Source organism: Callorhinus ursinus, unplaced genomic scaffold, assembly GCF_003265705.2.
Source record: "Callorhinus ursinus isolate GAN/ISIS: 27379988/994484 unplaced genomic scaffold, GSC_fseal_2.0 scaffold38, whole genome shotgun sequence".
In the NCBI taxonomy this organism is placed as follows: domain Eukaryota; kingdom Metazoa; phylum Chordata; class Mammalia; order Carnivora; family Otariidae; genus Callorhinus; species Callorhinus ursinus.
In genome coordinates, this window is record NW_027397100.1 from 15,124,027 (window position 1) to 15,139,636 (window position 15,610).

The 15,610-nt window shown below is 44.8% G+C and overlaps 1 protein-coding gene across 9 annotated transcripts in view; it reads left to right on the forward strand.

Moving 5' to 3' along the window:
* The first annotated feature begins 8,982 nt into the window (after positions 1-8,982).
* The window catches only part of SNPH (syntaphilin), a 35,688-nt gene continuing 29,060 nt past the window's right edge, over positions 8,983-15,610 (forward strand). For 8 of the 9 annotated variants that reach the window (XM_073880620.1, XM_073880627.1, XM_073880623.1 and 5 more), the window contains exons 1-2: positions 8,983-9,122; positions 9,384-9,489. The gene's annotated coding sequence lies outside the window, so the exon portion shown is untranslated. The remainder of the gene's footprint in view (positions 9,123-9,383; positions 9,490-15,610) is intronic. The other variant, XM_073880628.1, reaches the window with a different exon arrangement.

A 15,610-nucleotide genomic window follows, 5' to 3' on the forward strand; every position in this document is an offset into this window, starting at 1 on the left:
TAGTACTCTCTTCAACCCCCTTGGATCTGGAATTATGCTGGAAGTGAAATTCTAAATGGCCTCTTTGAAGATTTTATTTATTTATTCATGAGAGACAGAGAGAGAGAGAAGCAGAGGGAGAAGTGGGCTCCCAAGGAGCAGGGAGCCCGATGGTGGGACTCGATCCCAGGACCCTGGGATCATGACCTGAGCCGAAGGCAGACGCTTAACCATCTGAGCCACCCAGGCACCCGGCCTCTTTGAATTTATTAACTATATAAGATCGAAATGTCAAAATTGTCTTTTTAAAAATGTCTTTTATTTTTTGAAAGATACATGATTTAGAGTCTCCAAAAAAGTCTTTTTTTTTTTTAAATTAACATACAGAAAAATTGACTTTTTCATTTTGGCACACAGTTCTGTGAATTTTAACACACATCTAGATTCCTTTGACCACCACTACATTCGGGATACCAACAGTAACATCACCCAAAAAACTCCCCTGTGTTATCACTTTGTAATCACTGCCTTCCCCACCCTACCTCCTAGCAACCACTCTTTTACATGACTATACTTTTCTTTTTTTAAGAATGTCATATACACGGAATCAAATAATATGGCTTCTTTCACTCAGTATGCCTTTGAGATTTGTCCAAGTGGTTGCACTTATCAGTGGTTTGATACTATTAATTGCTGAATAGTATTCTGTAGTCTGGATATACCACAGTTTATTTATCCATTTACCCCCTGGAGGACATTGAAGTTGTTTCCAGTTTTGGACAGTTATAAATGGAGCTGCTGCATACACTCGTGTACAGTTTTTGTGTGAATAACAGTTTATTTCTCTAGGGTAAATATCTAGCAGTGGGATTGCTAGCTCATATGGTAAGTGCATGTTTAACTTGATAAGAAATTATCAGATCATTTCCCAGAGTGGATGTACCTTTTGCACTCACACTAACAGTATGAGAGTTACAACTGACCTTTTGTTACTTTTTATTTTGAAATAATTGTAGGACTCCATGTCATTGCAAAAAATAACACAGAAAGATCCTGTATACCCTTCCCCCAGTTCCCCCGATGGTAATGTTTTACATAATTATAGTACAATAGCACAGGAAATTGACATTGATACAGTCTATTCACCTTATTTATATTTCACCAGTTCTACATGCACTCATTTGTGTGTATTTAGTTCTGTGCAATTTTATTACATATGTAGCTTCATGTGACCACCATAGTCAAGAAACAAGAGCTCCATCACAAGGATCACTTGTCATACCCTTTTGAATCCACAGCTACCTCCCTCTGTACCCTCCTCCCTAGTTCCTGACAACCACTAATCTGTTCTCCATCTCTATAATTTTGTCATTCATGCAATTGACTTTTGTGGATGAATTTTGTATTCTGTGACCTTGCTAAACTTAAAAATTAGTTCCAGGAGTTTGTTTTTTTTGTAGAGTCCTTGGGATTTTCTACATAGACTATCACGTTGTCTACAAGAAAGGACAGTTTCATTTCTTCCTTGTCAGTCTGTTCCCAGTGTGAGAAGGAAAGCGTTCACCTTCACTATTCTGTATGATATTAGCTATAACTTGTTTGGGGGGGAGGAATAATTTTTGTCAGGTTGAGGATATTCCTTTTATTCTTAGTTTGCTGAGAGCTGGTTTTGTGTGTGTGTGTGAATGGGTGTTAATTTTGTTAAACACTTTCTGAATTGATTGTTTCATGAGGTTTTTCTTTACCCTGTTAATATGGTGGATTTCACCAATTGATTTTTGAATTTTTTAATCAGTTTTGCCTTTCCAGGATAAACTCTACTTGGCTATGATACATTTCCAGGATAAACTCTATTTGATCTCCAGATTCAATTTGCTAATTTATTTTAACAGGTTTATTGAGGCATAATTTACATACCATAGAATTCATCCCTTTTAAAGTGTTCACTTCATGTTTTTAGTATATTCACAGTATTATGCAACTATTCCCATTACTTAATTTTAGAATATTTTTATCACTCAAAAAGAAACCCCATACTTATTACAGTCACTCCCAACTCCATTTTCCCCACAGCTCCAGGCAACCACTAATGCATCTTTTGACTCTCATACAGTATATGTCTTGTGTCTGACTTTCTTCACTTAGCGTAACATTTTCAAGGTTTACCCACGTTGTACAATGTATCTGTACTTCATTCTGTTTAATGGCCAAATTAATATCCCATTATATGGATATACACTTTGTTTATCCATTCATCAGTTGGTAGACATGTAGTTGCTCCAACTTTTTGACTATTATGAATAATGCTGCTGTGAACATTAGTATTTAAGTTTTTGTGTATGCATGTTTTCACCTTTTTTGGATATATACCTAGGAGTGGAATTGCTGGGTCCTATGATAACTCCACGTTTAACTTTTTGAGGAACTGTCAAGATGTCTTCCAAAGTAGCTGTGCCATTTTACATTTCTATCAGCAGTGTATGAGAGTTCCAATTTCTTTTTTTTTAAAGATTTTATTTATTTATTTGACAGAGAGAGAGCACAAGTAGGCAGAGTGGCAGGCAGAGGGAAAGGGAGAAGCAGGCTCTCTGCTGAGCAGGGAGCCAGACGGGCTCAATCTCAGGACCCCAGGATCATGACCTGAGCCGAAGGCAGTCGCTTAACCAACTGAGCCACCCAGACACCCTGAGAGTTCTAATTTCTTTACATCCTTGTCAGTGCTTGTTATTGTTCCTTTTTAAAATTATAGCTATCTTAGTGAATGTGAAATATCTCACAGTTTTGATTTGCATTTTCCTAATAACTAATGATGTTGAACATGTTTTCATATGGATTTGGTGTTTTGTTTTTGTTTAGGATTTTTGCATGTGTGTTCATGAGGGATATTAGTTCATGAGGGATTTGTCTTTTCCTATATTATTTTCTTCTGGTTTTGGTATCAAGATAATACTGACTTCATAAAATAACTTGGAATGTGTTTCCTCCTCTTATTTTTCTGGAAGAGACTATGTAGAATTACTGTTATTCCTTATTTAAATATTTGGTAGAATTTACACATGAAACAATCTGGATCTGAGGATTTATATTTAGGAAGGTTTTAAAACTATGAATTCCATTTTTAAAATAGTTGTAGGGCTATTCAGGTATCTTTTTCATTTTGAGTGACTTTTGGTAGTTTCCAGTTTTTGAGGGAATTGTTCCATTTCATCTACGACTGTGTGTAGAGTTGTTTGGAATATTCCCTTATTATCCTTTTAAGGTCTGCAACGTCAATAGTAATAACCCCTCTTTCATTCCAGTTACTGTTAATCTGTGTCTTCTCTCTTTCTCTTTTCAGTCATACTAGAGATTTATTAATTTTATTGGTCTTTTCAAAGAACCAGCTTTTGGTTTCATGGATTTTCTCCTTTTTCTTTTTTCAGTTGCATTAATTTTTGCTTTGATATTTATTATTTCTTTCCTTTGGCTTGCTTAGAGTTTATTTTGCTAAAATGGAAGTTTAATTGATTTGAGGCCTTCTTTTTTTTTTTAAGATTTTATTTATTTATTTGACAGAGCACAAGCAGGGGGAGAGGCAGAGGGAGAAGCAGACTGGGAGCCAATGTGGGGCTCGATCCCAGGACCCTGGGATCATGACCTGAGCCGAAGGCAGATGCTTAACCGTCTGAGCCACCCAGGTGCCCCGAAACCTTTCTTCTTTTCTAATTTAAACTCTTAATGTTATGTATTTCCCTTCAAGTACTGCTTTAGCTGCATTGCACAAATTTTGATATGTTGTATTTTCACTTTTGTTCAGTTCAAAATATTTTCTAATTTCTTTTTTTTTAAAGATTTTATTTATTTATTAGAGACAAAAAGAGCCTGAGTGGGGGGAGAGGCAGAGAGAGAGGGAGAAGCAGACTCCCCGCTGAGCAGGGAGCCTGATGCAGGGCTTGATCCCAGGGCCCCAGGAATCACAACCTGAGCCAAAGGCAGGTGCTTAACCAACTGAGCCAACCCAGGCACCCCTTTTTTCTAATTTCTTTTGAGACTTCCTTTTTGACCTGTAGATTATTTAGAAGGATATTATTTAATTTCCAAGGGAGATTTTCCTGTTATCTTTCTGTAATTCATTTCTAGTCTAAATCATGATGATCAGGGAACATACTTTAAATGAGTTTGATTCTTTTAAATTTGTTAAGGTTTGTTTTATGACCCAGTATAGGGTTTGTCTTGGCAGATGTTCCATGGCTCTTGAAAAGCATATATTCTGCAGTTGTTAGGTGAAGTGTTCTATCAATGTCAATTGGACCTAGTTGATTGACAAGTGCTCTTCACTTCTCCTTATCCTTACTTATTTTCTGTCTACTCATTCTACCAATTATTGAGAAAAAGAGTGTTCATCTCTGCAGCTGTAATTGTGACTCTGTATTTCTCCTTTCAGTTCTGATGGCTTTTGCCTAATGTATATAGAAGCTCTTTTATTAGGTGCATACACATTTACAATTATGTCTTCCTGGTAAGTGACACTTTTATTTTTGTATAATAATTCTCTTTATCCCTGGTAATTTTCTTTGCTCTGAAGTCTACTTTTTCCCATCTTAAGCCATTCCAGCTTTCTCTTGATTTGTGATTGCATGGTATGTATTTTTCTATGTCTTACTTTTAAACTACCTATATCATTATATTTAAAGTGAGTTTTTGTTGAATCACAGATCTGTACTTCTGAAACAAATAATGCAACATATTTTAAGAAAAAAGAAAAAGAAGAAGATAACAGGAGAGGAAGAAAAGGGGAGTATGTCAGAGGGGGAGACGAACCATGAGAGATGATGGACTCTGAAAAACAAACTGAGGGTTCTAGAGGGGAGGGGGGTAGGGGGATGGGTTAGCCTGGTGATGGGTATTGAGGAGGGCACGTTCTGCGTGGAGCACTGGGTGTTATACACAAACAGTGAATCATGGAACAGTGCATCAAAAACTAATGATGTAATATATGGTGATTTACATAACAATAAAAAAATTTTTAAAAATGAGTTTTTTATAGACAACATCTGTTTAAGTCATTTTTTATCCATTCTGATTATCTCTTTAATTGATGTATCTAAACCATTTATTTTTAATATAAATATTCATATGTTTGGACATCGATCTACCATTTTATTTTTTGTTTACTATTTGTTCTCCCTATTGTTTATCTCTCTGTTCCCCCTTTCTTGCCTTATTTTTGAATATTTTAACATTTTTAGAATTCCATTTTAATTTACCTGGGTTTTTTTACTATATTTTTAAGGATCTCTAAGAATTACAGTATATATGCTTAACTTTTCGCACCCTACTTAGAATCAGTATTTTACCACTTAAAGTGGAGTGTAGAAACCTTACATCATAGAAGTTTCCTTTACACTCCCTCCTTTATATTGTAATTTACCTACCTATATTGAAACAGCATCAGACTGTGTTACGATTTCTGCTTTCAACTGTCAGACTTACTTCAAAGAATTCAAGAAGAGAAAAATAGTCTATTAAATTTATCTAGATATTTACCATTTTTATTGTCCTTTCCTTCCTTATATTCCATGTTTCCTTCTAATATTTCTCTTCTGTCTGAAGAATTTTCTTCAGCAGTTCCTTCAGAACAGATCTGCTGACAATGAATTCTTTTAGTTTTCCTTTATCTGAGAATGTCTTCATATCACCTTTATTCCTGAAGTATAATTTTGCTGGATATGGAATCCTGGTTGACTGATCTTTTTTTTCAGCAATTTAAAAATTTTGTTCCATATTTTCTTGTCATCTATGGTTTTGGTTGAGAAATCCACAGTTACTCAAATCACTCTTCCTATATAATTAATACATCATTTTTCTCTGATTGCTTTCAAGATTTTTTTCCTTGTTTTCAGTAGGAACTGAAAATTATTATTTTTCTATTATTATTATTCGGTTTCTCTCTTTGGGGTTCACCAGAAAGCTGGAGTGTGGAGATTTATTTACTCTTCTCTTTTGTTGGCTTCTTCCCACAATTGCACCTGCATCTGGAGCCAAATGATGGGAGGACAGAAGGAGACAAAAAACATCAGAGGCTCACCATCTCTCAGGACCACAGTTACTCTGATTGGAGAAGTCTCTCCTTCCTCCGAGTTTGAGACATGTCCCTGCAGGACATCCTCCCTGTTGTCCTAGCCACCACTGCAGGATTGCCTGGGGGCTGGGTCATGAGACAATGGAGAAAAGATTAAAAAAGAAAAATTATTTTCCCCCACTCACACTGAACATAAGGGGGTCTCCTTTCCTGAACTGCAGGTCAGAACTAGAGAACTGCTTTGGGAGCTCTCTCTATGTTGATTCCCCAATTCCAGGTATGGGCTGCCTTGAGACTAGGCCAAGGGATACCAGAGGAAACCAAAATGGTAAATTTGCTAGTTCACTAGGCCAGAAAATTCTGGCCTTCTTCCCCAATTTGCCTGCTAGTATTTTCTCTTCAGACTACTCACTAGCTGCTACTTGTTCAGGTTTTATTGCTGCATTCAGTGGGAGGAGTGTTTACCCAGAATTGGAACCAAAATTGCTTTTGAAACTAAGCAAATTTAAGTATCTCCCAATTAGGGGCGCCTGGGTGGCTCAGTCGTTGAGCGTCTGCCTTCAGCTCGGGTCATGATCCCGGAGCCCCGCATCGGGCTCCCTGCTCGGCGGAAAGCCTGTTTCTTCCTCTCCCACTCACCCTGCTTGTGTTCCCTCTTTTGCTGTGTCTCTCTGTTAAAAAAAAAAAAAAAAAAAAAAAGTATCTCCCAATTAGTATAAAACAAAACTAACTTTTTAAAAGATTTTATTTATTTATTTGAGAGAGAGAGCTTGAGCACGCCCACACGAGTGGGGCGGAGGGACAGAAGGAGAAGCAGACTACCCGCAGAAGTGGGGGGGGCTCGATCCTGCGACCCTGAGATCATGAACTGAGCCAAAGGCAGCCACTTAACTGACTGAGCCACCCAGGTACTCCAAAACTACTAATTTCTTTAGAATAATTTGATTTATGCTTAAAATCCTCATTTGTTGTAATTTACATTATAACTAAACACTGGCTCTCTTCACATGCCTTATGATGCTGAGGAGAGAATTCTTTACTAGCTAACACCATCCCAGATGGAAGTAATGCGGGTGGAGGTGCTCTCTTGATTGGGGGAAGTTCCTTGTGGAGATTTCTGGGAAATGTAGTCTTCTAAGTACCAAGCAAAAAAAAAAAAAAAAAAACCCAAAAAACAAAAACCCATGGGGACAGACAAAATTTATTTTAATGAGGATCTTAGAAATTATCTCCTGATAAGAAAACAAATTGTATGGCTTCCTTTGGTTTTGCTTCAGGTGCAAAGAAGTCACTTACATAATTTAAGTGGGCTTTAGGGCAGATAGAACATATTATTGATTAACTTGCTAATACAGCATTAGTTTTGGGTTTTTTTTTTAGACAGCAGACTTTATTTCACATGGCTTTTTCAGCAGTTTCCTATTCCTGCTACAATTGCCTGCCATGTTTCTCCACAAAGCATAATGTAATGATGGCCATCTGATAGGAAAATTTAATTTAATAGAATAGAAGGAAAAATATAAGCAACACCAAAAAAATTTATAGGCATAAGTTTCAAAATTATAGGCATCATTACAGAGTGGTGGATTTATCACAAATTCCAGCCACAGAAAAAGACTTAACTTTGAAAAGTAACAGTAAATTTAAAGTAACTGTTTTTTTTCCCCTGTACTTTATAAGTACTATTTCTCACCAGGCCTGTACTGCAGAATCATGATATAAAGTGGGTAAAATCACTTTACAAATTCTCTCTCAGCTTTGGTGGAGGGTAGAGGGTACCAAGTTCAGCCTTGCCAAGAGTAGACAGAGACTTGACATGAGAGTCTTAGGAGACAAGGATGGCATCTGGCCTAGTGTTTGTATGGAAGACTGGAAGCATACAGTGTATGCTTGCTCTCTCATTCACTTAGTCAATATTTACTGAGCACCTGATAAGTGTCAGGCACTATTCTAGGCACTGGGAATATAGCAGGGGAAAGTACCAAGTTCCTTCCCTCAAAGAGTGTACATTCTAGTAGGGGTGACAATGACCGACAAATAGTATATCTATACAGCATGTCAGCTGGAAATACAGCAAAACTAGGGCAAAGGGAGTAGGGGAGGAGGAAATTACTATGTTATGTACGGTGGCCAAGGAGGGCCTCCCTGAGTCAGTGACATTTGAGCAGAGATCTGGAAAAGTGAGGGATGGTTTTGAGGCAAGGAATGACTGGCCAGAGAGGCTGCTTCAGAAGAGCCCCTTCCTGCTGCACCCCGCTTCTCACACATGGAGCAGATAAACAGGTCCAGAGAGCTAGTTAACTTATCTAAAGTTGCATGGCTAGAAATGGAAGGGCTAGGCAGAGAAGCCACTTCTCTGGATTCTTTGGTCCCCTTATCTCCCCAGCATTAGCAGATGGAAGACAGAGGGAAAAGGTGTATAACGAACATTTAATTTAGGTTGTGATTATCTCTCCATGTTTTCAAAGATTCACCATCTTAATACTTCAAAGACAAACATTTTCGTTTTCAGATATTTAAGATTCTTGCCATCATTTTTCTTAGTAGTCCAAATGCTGTTCACATTAAATAAGTAACCCTGGTACTCAGAAGTGAAAAGTGTTCCTCACGGAATTCAGATGACATTACTATTTAACATAAGCCGGCAGTGTGCCAGGAAGTGAGATTGGTGTCATCAACCCATGTTACAGATGAGAAAGCTGAGGCCCAGGGAGGTGAAGGGACTTGCCCGGGATCCCACAGACCGTCAGTGGACAATGCACTTTCCTCCGTGCCTCACGGCCCAGCTCTGAGCACAGCGTGGCATGTAGGTGCCAGAGGACCCCACCCCATGCGTGCTCGGGCCCCGGCTCCCGCGTCCTGTGGAGCAAGATGCCAACTATCTCTTTAAGAAGGAAAGTGAAGACGGGCCGCTTACGCAGCTGCCAGAGAGCCGCCCACTGGCTGGTCCCTTCCATCCACCTCACCCTCCCCTTCCCTCCCTCCCGGCAGCCCCAGCCCTGGCGAGCCGCCTCCAGCAGGGGCTCCGGAGAGCAGGTCGGCGGCCTGGGCAGGGCAGCCGAAGCCATGGAAGCCTCCGCAGGTGATGACAGGGACCCCGGGGACCTCGGGGGGCCCCCCGCCCAGCTGCACCCACCGCAGCGCCCAGTGCCGCGTGCGGGTGGGGGGAGGGGAGGCGCGGGCCGCGCCGGGGAGCAGACGGGACGGAGCGCCCGGCAGGCAGCCTGCCCCCCAGGCTTTCTGGCTTCAGCGGCCCAGCTGTCAGCTGCGGGGGGCTCGGCTGCCCGGTGTCCCCGCCCGCGTTCACCCGCCCCTGTCTGTGTGTTTTCCCCCACCGCCGCAGGTTGCTGATCAGGGCCAGACAGCTGCAGCCGCGACTGCAGAGGCGCTGCGCCAAGCGGGGCCGGAACGGTGCGAGCCGGCGGGCTGCGGAGCGCCAGTGGACTCAGGTGAGGAGGCCGCGGCCAAGCCCGGAGGGGGCCCTGAGCTGCACCCGGCGGGCGGGGGCCGCTGGCGACCGCCCGCTGCAGTAGAATCCCTCAGAGGGCGCCGGCCGAGGAGGGGTTAACTGTGACTCATTCTTACCCTCCCTTCATTCCCCCCCACCATCCCGCCCCCAAACCCTGAAAATCACTAATTACAGGATGCTGATTGCTGCAGGGAAGATGCCCAAGGTGGGCGATTAGGAGAGGTTTAGGGACCACCCCGTTCCTAAATGTCTTCCTCTTCGGGCATTTAGCAAATATTTAAGCCCCTTTCCTTTTTTGAGGAGGAGCAAGGGTACCTAGGGGTGGACCCCCCCACACCCAGCCCAAGGTCAAGTGCCAGTGCCAGTGACTGCTTCTTTACCACATTCCCCCTGGCGAAGCCTCAGGGCACTGGAAAACATGCCCATGACCGCTACAGGGGAGATCTGAGCCTCAGTCTCCCTGGAGCTCCCTCGGGATAGGATGGTTTCTCCCTCCGCTCCTCAGCAGAACACCTACTAGCCTGGGAAGCCCCATATTCCCTTCCTCAACCCTGCAGACTGAGGAGAGGCCTGGTCACATAGCTTCCTGTTTCCTCTGCCCTCTCTGCCCATCTGGAGGTGTGGGATGGGCTAGAGGAGCTAATCAGGAAAAGGTGGTCTCTGCAAGCAGCGTGGTGTAGGGGAAGTGCCAGAGATTGGGCTTCGATTCCCTTAACCTGCTAGTAGGCCACCAGTAGCCATCTTAAAATCCTTTAGGCGTGGGTGTCTGTCTGTTCATCTGTTAAATGCAGGAGTTGGATTCGATGGTCTGTATAGTTGTGATATGCCACTCAGGTAGCTCTTACATGTCAATGGGGCCCCTCTAAAGCAACCCAGAATTTAAGCTTGGGTTTATGAAATAATTGGGGTTTCCTCAGTTGGTCTCTTTCAACTCTGGACTTCTCTAGTGAAACATGACCTTGTGAGCCTCATGGAACAGGAGGCATCAGACAGTCCTATAGTGGGGTGACCTTTGTGGGGTTACTTTCCATCCCCAGGCTTCAATTTCCTCATCTGTAAATCTGGGAAGAGACAGGCATGCCTCAGAGGGTTGAGTGATGATTAAATGAGACATATAGGGAAGTACCTAAAACCGTGCCTGTGCCCGGCACATAGTAGGTGTTCAGGGTCGTAGGACTTGAGAGATAGACTGGGGGAAGAGAAGAGAGGTGGCTGCTTTTAGCCTCTTCTCCCCCTCCCCCCGCCCCACCCGTCTCTTCCACGTCCCTGCGATGGCTTCCCTGCCAGGGCATAATGAATGCTGGAGTGTGTTGGGCTGAGGGCCTAGGAAGCGACCAGGAGGTACAAACACTTCCACTGCAAGGACCATGACATCATTCTAGCTAACGATAGACCCAAGGAGGCATATACAGCCCAGCACTGGGTTTGGAAAATCTTGGCATCCGAGGGCAAAGTCCCTAAGGGAAGAGAAGCATCAGAATCTTGTGTGCTGGCAGGGGTCGGGGCCAGGGCCTCCCGATCCCATATGGGGCCTGCTGCTCCTCCCTTCCCTCCCTGCAGTCTCCCACTAGAATCTCCCTGAGACAGGCAGTCGAGTGTTTGGTGTCTGTATTTCCTATTCTTTATCTTCCCTCCTGCTGTCCTTTCAGCCTAGCACTCACCCTTTCTTTCTCCAATTTATTCCACAGAAACACTCTGCCTCTTGACAGCATGATAGACAAGGCTCCCCGTAGGCTGGGGCAGGGCATTTTGCTGCTGCATCATTTGGGCCAAATGAAGTTATGTCCCCACCTGCCCTAAATCCCCATTAGATTGTGAGCTCCTCCCAACAGAGGCCCCATCTTTTTCCTCTCTGTGTCTCCAACCTCTAGCCCATGGCTAGGCACAAAATGGTGTTCAGTAAGTATTGAGTAAGTTTGAGGAAGTTATGTCCCTAAGCCTACTAGGTTAGGGAGAAACTGTGGGAATGTGTTGACGGTTGTCGGAAAAGCGCTGCTAAGCACAGGGCACTGTGCAGGTTGCTGGTTGCCATTAATCACTATTACTAATAGTATCATTAGTGCTAATGCCAGTAGCCAGCAGCTGGTTCACCTTCTCCTCGAGGCAGGCTGGAAGGGGCTCAGTGTGCCTGGCAGAGGGTGATGTTGGCAAACCGATGGTGCCACCTGGTTTAAGAGGAGCATGAAGGGAAGAGGGTTGGGAAGAACGTGATTCCAGCCCGTCACTGTGCTTGGAGGTATGGGGGGTGGGGGGGGCAGATGAGGAGAATCAAGTGGGCCAAAGTGGACACGCAGTAGAAAATCCAGAGACCCAGGCCCCAGGTCTCATTCCACCCCTGCCCCATTGTGTGACCTTGGGCCAATCAGGACCTCCGGGTCCCCAGCTATCAGATGACAGGACTGGACTACTTGATCCCTAAGGCTCCTTTTGGTTCTGACATTTTGTCATGTGCATTTTGTTAAATGAAAATGGGACAAGTATTATTACTCTTAGTATCATCTGTGGAATACCAGGCCGTTACCTACCTCACGTGATCCTCATCACAAATTATATCTGTTTGAAAGATGGGGAGCCCGAGGTTGAGAGAGAGTGACTTGGCTGCAGTTGCATGGCTAGGAAGGGCAGCATGTTACCTGACACCAGGTCTGTCTGACCCGGAAGAGCATGCTCTTCTGAAGGTTTCGTTCCCCCACCCTGTAGGTACCTTGCTGTCATGGCTGGGAATTGTGTGTGCCCTTGTGCACCTGCCCCGGGGTTTGGAGAAAGGAAAGCAGATAAGGGTTCGTGACCAGAGATCAGGGGCTTCCCCAAAGTGATGACTGCAGGGGACTTGCTGGGTTGAAGAGCGTGTACGTCAGGGCTGGGAAGCCCTCCTGTCACCATGAGCCCTGCTTTGCTGATGGGTGGTGGGTGCCCTTTTCACTGCTGGACCTGAACGACAGTCACAACAGACACACTGTTTAAGTGCTCCTTATGTGTTGGGCTCTGTTTTATTTATTCCTGAGACAATCCCATTATGACTTTTACCCATTTCACAAGAGAGAAAGCCAGGGTGGAGAGACATAGAGCCTTGCCCAGAGTTATACAGCGAATGTGTGGCTAGCTGAGAAGGTTTAGCTGGGGGCACACTGTACTGGGAGTCAACAGGGTTGCTTCTAGTCTGGGCCCTCGCGTTAACTGAGTAATTTTGGGTAAGCCAGTCTCCCACCGAAAGTTGGTGTTTCCATCCTACAGATGGAATAGATGCATCTACTGGCTCTAAAAGACCTAACTGCCACCTTGTCCCAGAATGGGGAGCGGGGGAGGGATTCCTTGTCTAGCTAAACATTGATCAGCATTTACTTATTACTTCTTAGCCAGGCCCTGGGCTAAGTGCATGGGATACAGGATAAAGTAAGAGGTGATCCCTAGTTTCAAGAAACTGATACCTAAGCAGGAGACAAACATCTAAACATGTAGGTATGATAAACCATCTAGGAGCTGTGATGCATACTGGTAACAGTGTGTAATGGTGGGTCAGAGAGGGGAGATGATCTTTCCTACTCCAAGGGGTCAGGAAGGCTCTAGAGAGATGATGCCATTGTCATGTCCTTGTTCTCTGAATTGAGTTTATGAATCACCATCACCCTCATCATCCACCCAGCTTAGGACATTTCCAAACCGTTCTAAAGATCTGTTGGCTTTTGACCCCAGGAACACAAAAAGTGGCCACAGACTCTGAGGGACCATTCACGCTCACTCTGGCACAGCTCTAGTGGAATAATCCCATCTGTCCCAGGCGGACGAGAATCTTTCCTGTCTTTAGAGGCTTCTAGAGGCAAGACTCTGAAATTCCTCTTGGAAAGCCTGTCTAGTGCTGGATAACTAAGCCAGTAGGCTTGGGGAATTCTTCATCTCTATTCTCAGCATGCCACCTGTCTGGAGCACCTGACACCTGGAGAGGTGAAGGCATTTACCCAAGATTACTCAGCAAGGCTGGGATCGTAACTCTGGCCTAATTGGGATTGTATTCCTGAGCCATATGGGGTCTTTTTGCATCCAGGTCACCAGGGGCTGGAGGGCCATTTCTTCATTTGATGGGCAGCTCACGCTGAGTGAAGGCTTAATGCCGGTGATATGTAGCTAGAGCAGAGGGCCCTTAGGGAAGAGGAGACCTGTGTTCCCCAGGCTGCTGTGCCCCTCCTAATGGACAGATATTCATGCAGCATTAGTTACATGTTCACTGTCCTCTGAATCGAGGTGCTAAGCCAACCAGAAGGGAGTGTCTGGGGAGCAGCCTGGGAAGTGGAAAGAGCCAGCACCAAGGCATCAGGAGACTCAGGTCCTCATCTCAGCTCTGCTCTGCCCTCAACTCCCTGGGTGGCCTGAGGCCAGGCCCTTGGCTTTTCCACACCTACAAACTGACAGGCAGAGGCGGGGGGGGGGGGGGGGGTGTCTCTGCGGGCCCTTCAAGCGCTGACTGGCCAACTCTTTCTTCTGTTCTATAAGCTCTTCAGGGGGTGCAAGAGTGGGTAGGATACAGATAACTGTAACCCGAGGAGGAATGAGATAAATATAACAAGAAGCATGGGCAAATACTCTGCAGGCTTGCTGGAGGGAGGGCGCTTGGAGAACGCTCAGTCCGAAAGCCACCTCTTCAAAGGCGTGATGAGGTGCGGATAGAGGTGATTTAGGATTGGGTTGTTTTTGTTTTTGTTTTTGTTTTTTGAATCAGGAGAAATAACAAAAGCATGCTGTCATTCTGGGACTGGAAGGCTATATAGCAGAACAGTGGTTCTCAGACTTAGATTTCCAAAGATCAGTACATTTGGGAATCTGTCCTAGCTTTGCCAACTTTATATTTTGCCAGATGGACATTCAAGTGACACTTAAACAGATTTCTGTTTACTACCACTGCCATACCGTAAGAGAAAGAGCATTTTAACACCTCTATTCCCAAGGCTAAAAGACTATAAAATATCAGTTAAAAAAAAAAGTACTCCAAATTAAATGCATTTTGCTTTATTAAAAACTCCACTGTCCATGTTTTGCTCCATTCATCACAGACGTGTTCTTGTGTTTGGCTCTGGAGTCACGCTGCTCTGTTTCCTATTCTGTAAAATGGGGACATGAGGCTATCTACCTCCTAAGGTCACTAGGAGGTCTAGGTGCCAGAATAAAACATGGCAAGCAGGGGACCTCAAGCTCTGTTGTTGACAGAGGCAGAACGGGTCTGTTGGGCTGTTTAGGGATTAGAGCACACTGCAGCGTGCTTGCTTGCAAGAGGCAGCTGCTGGCCAGCTCTCGCCTCTCTTGCCAGGCCAGCGTGTAGGGCCAGTGTTTTGCAGATCTTCTGATTTATAAGACAGAACAGAGATGTTCGTGACATCTCTTGTTTCTAAACTGTGGCCAACTAGGCAACATTTTTAAGTGCGCCTATTAAAATGCGTCTGTGGCAGGCCATCCATCAGCGTCCTCCCATGTAAAGTTCTAGATACCAGGCACCTGGGCTTCATAGTTGCCGGGCTAGAGTGATGGCAGAGAAGGGCAAGGAGGCCGGAACCGCAGGCCTGGGCCAGAGCGTCCGGCGTCCGCAAGGCCGCATGACTTACGCACTTTGTGATCTCCTGCTTCTGGGCCCATGGCTCCAAAGGCCCTCCCTGTGCCCTTTTCAGCAGCACTGTCGGGATCAGGTCTCCGCGGACTGAGGCCTCCAGACACCTCGCTGCCCCTCTTGAAGCTGGCGCTGGCCAGGCCTCCCTACCACAGGCGTTCTGGAAGCTGGGTCAGCAGCCTCTGAAGAGGGGACTTGGCTGGCAGCCTGGGAGGCCCGGCACAGAAACCACCCTTGAGAGACAGGTGTGAGGAGAGGCTTCTGGCCACTCCTCAGTGCGTGAGATGGGGGACAGGTCCCATTCTTTGGAAGTCACGCAGGCCCTGCGGCCGGGGTCTACCGCTGTCTGATCGGGTCATGCTGAGGTCCGGCCGCGAGCGCACTCCCCACATACAGCCCTGCCGCCTGGCCCGCACAGAGGGGAAGCTGGCCTCTGCTTGGGGAGGAAGCCTAGAGCAGAGAAGGACCTCAGACGTGGTGTGAAGGGAACCTGGCTGGGGTGTCTGAG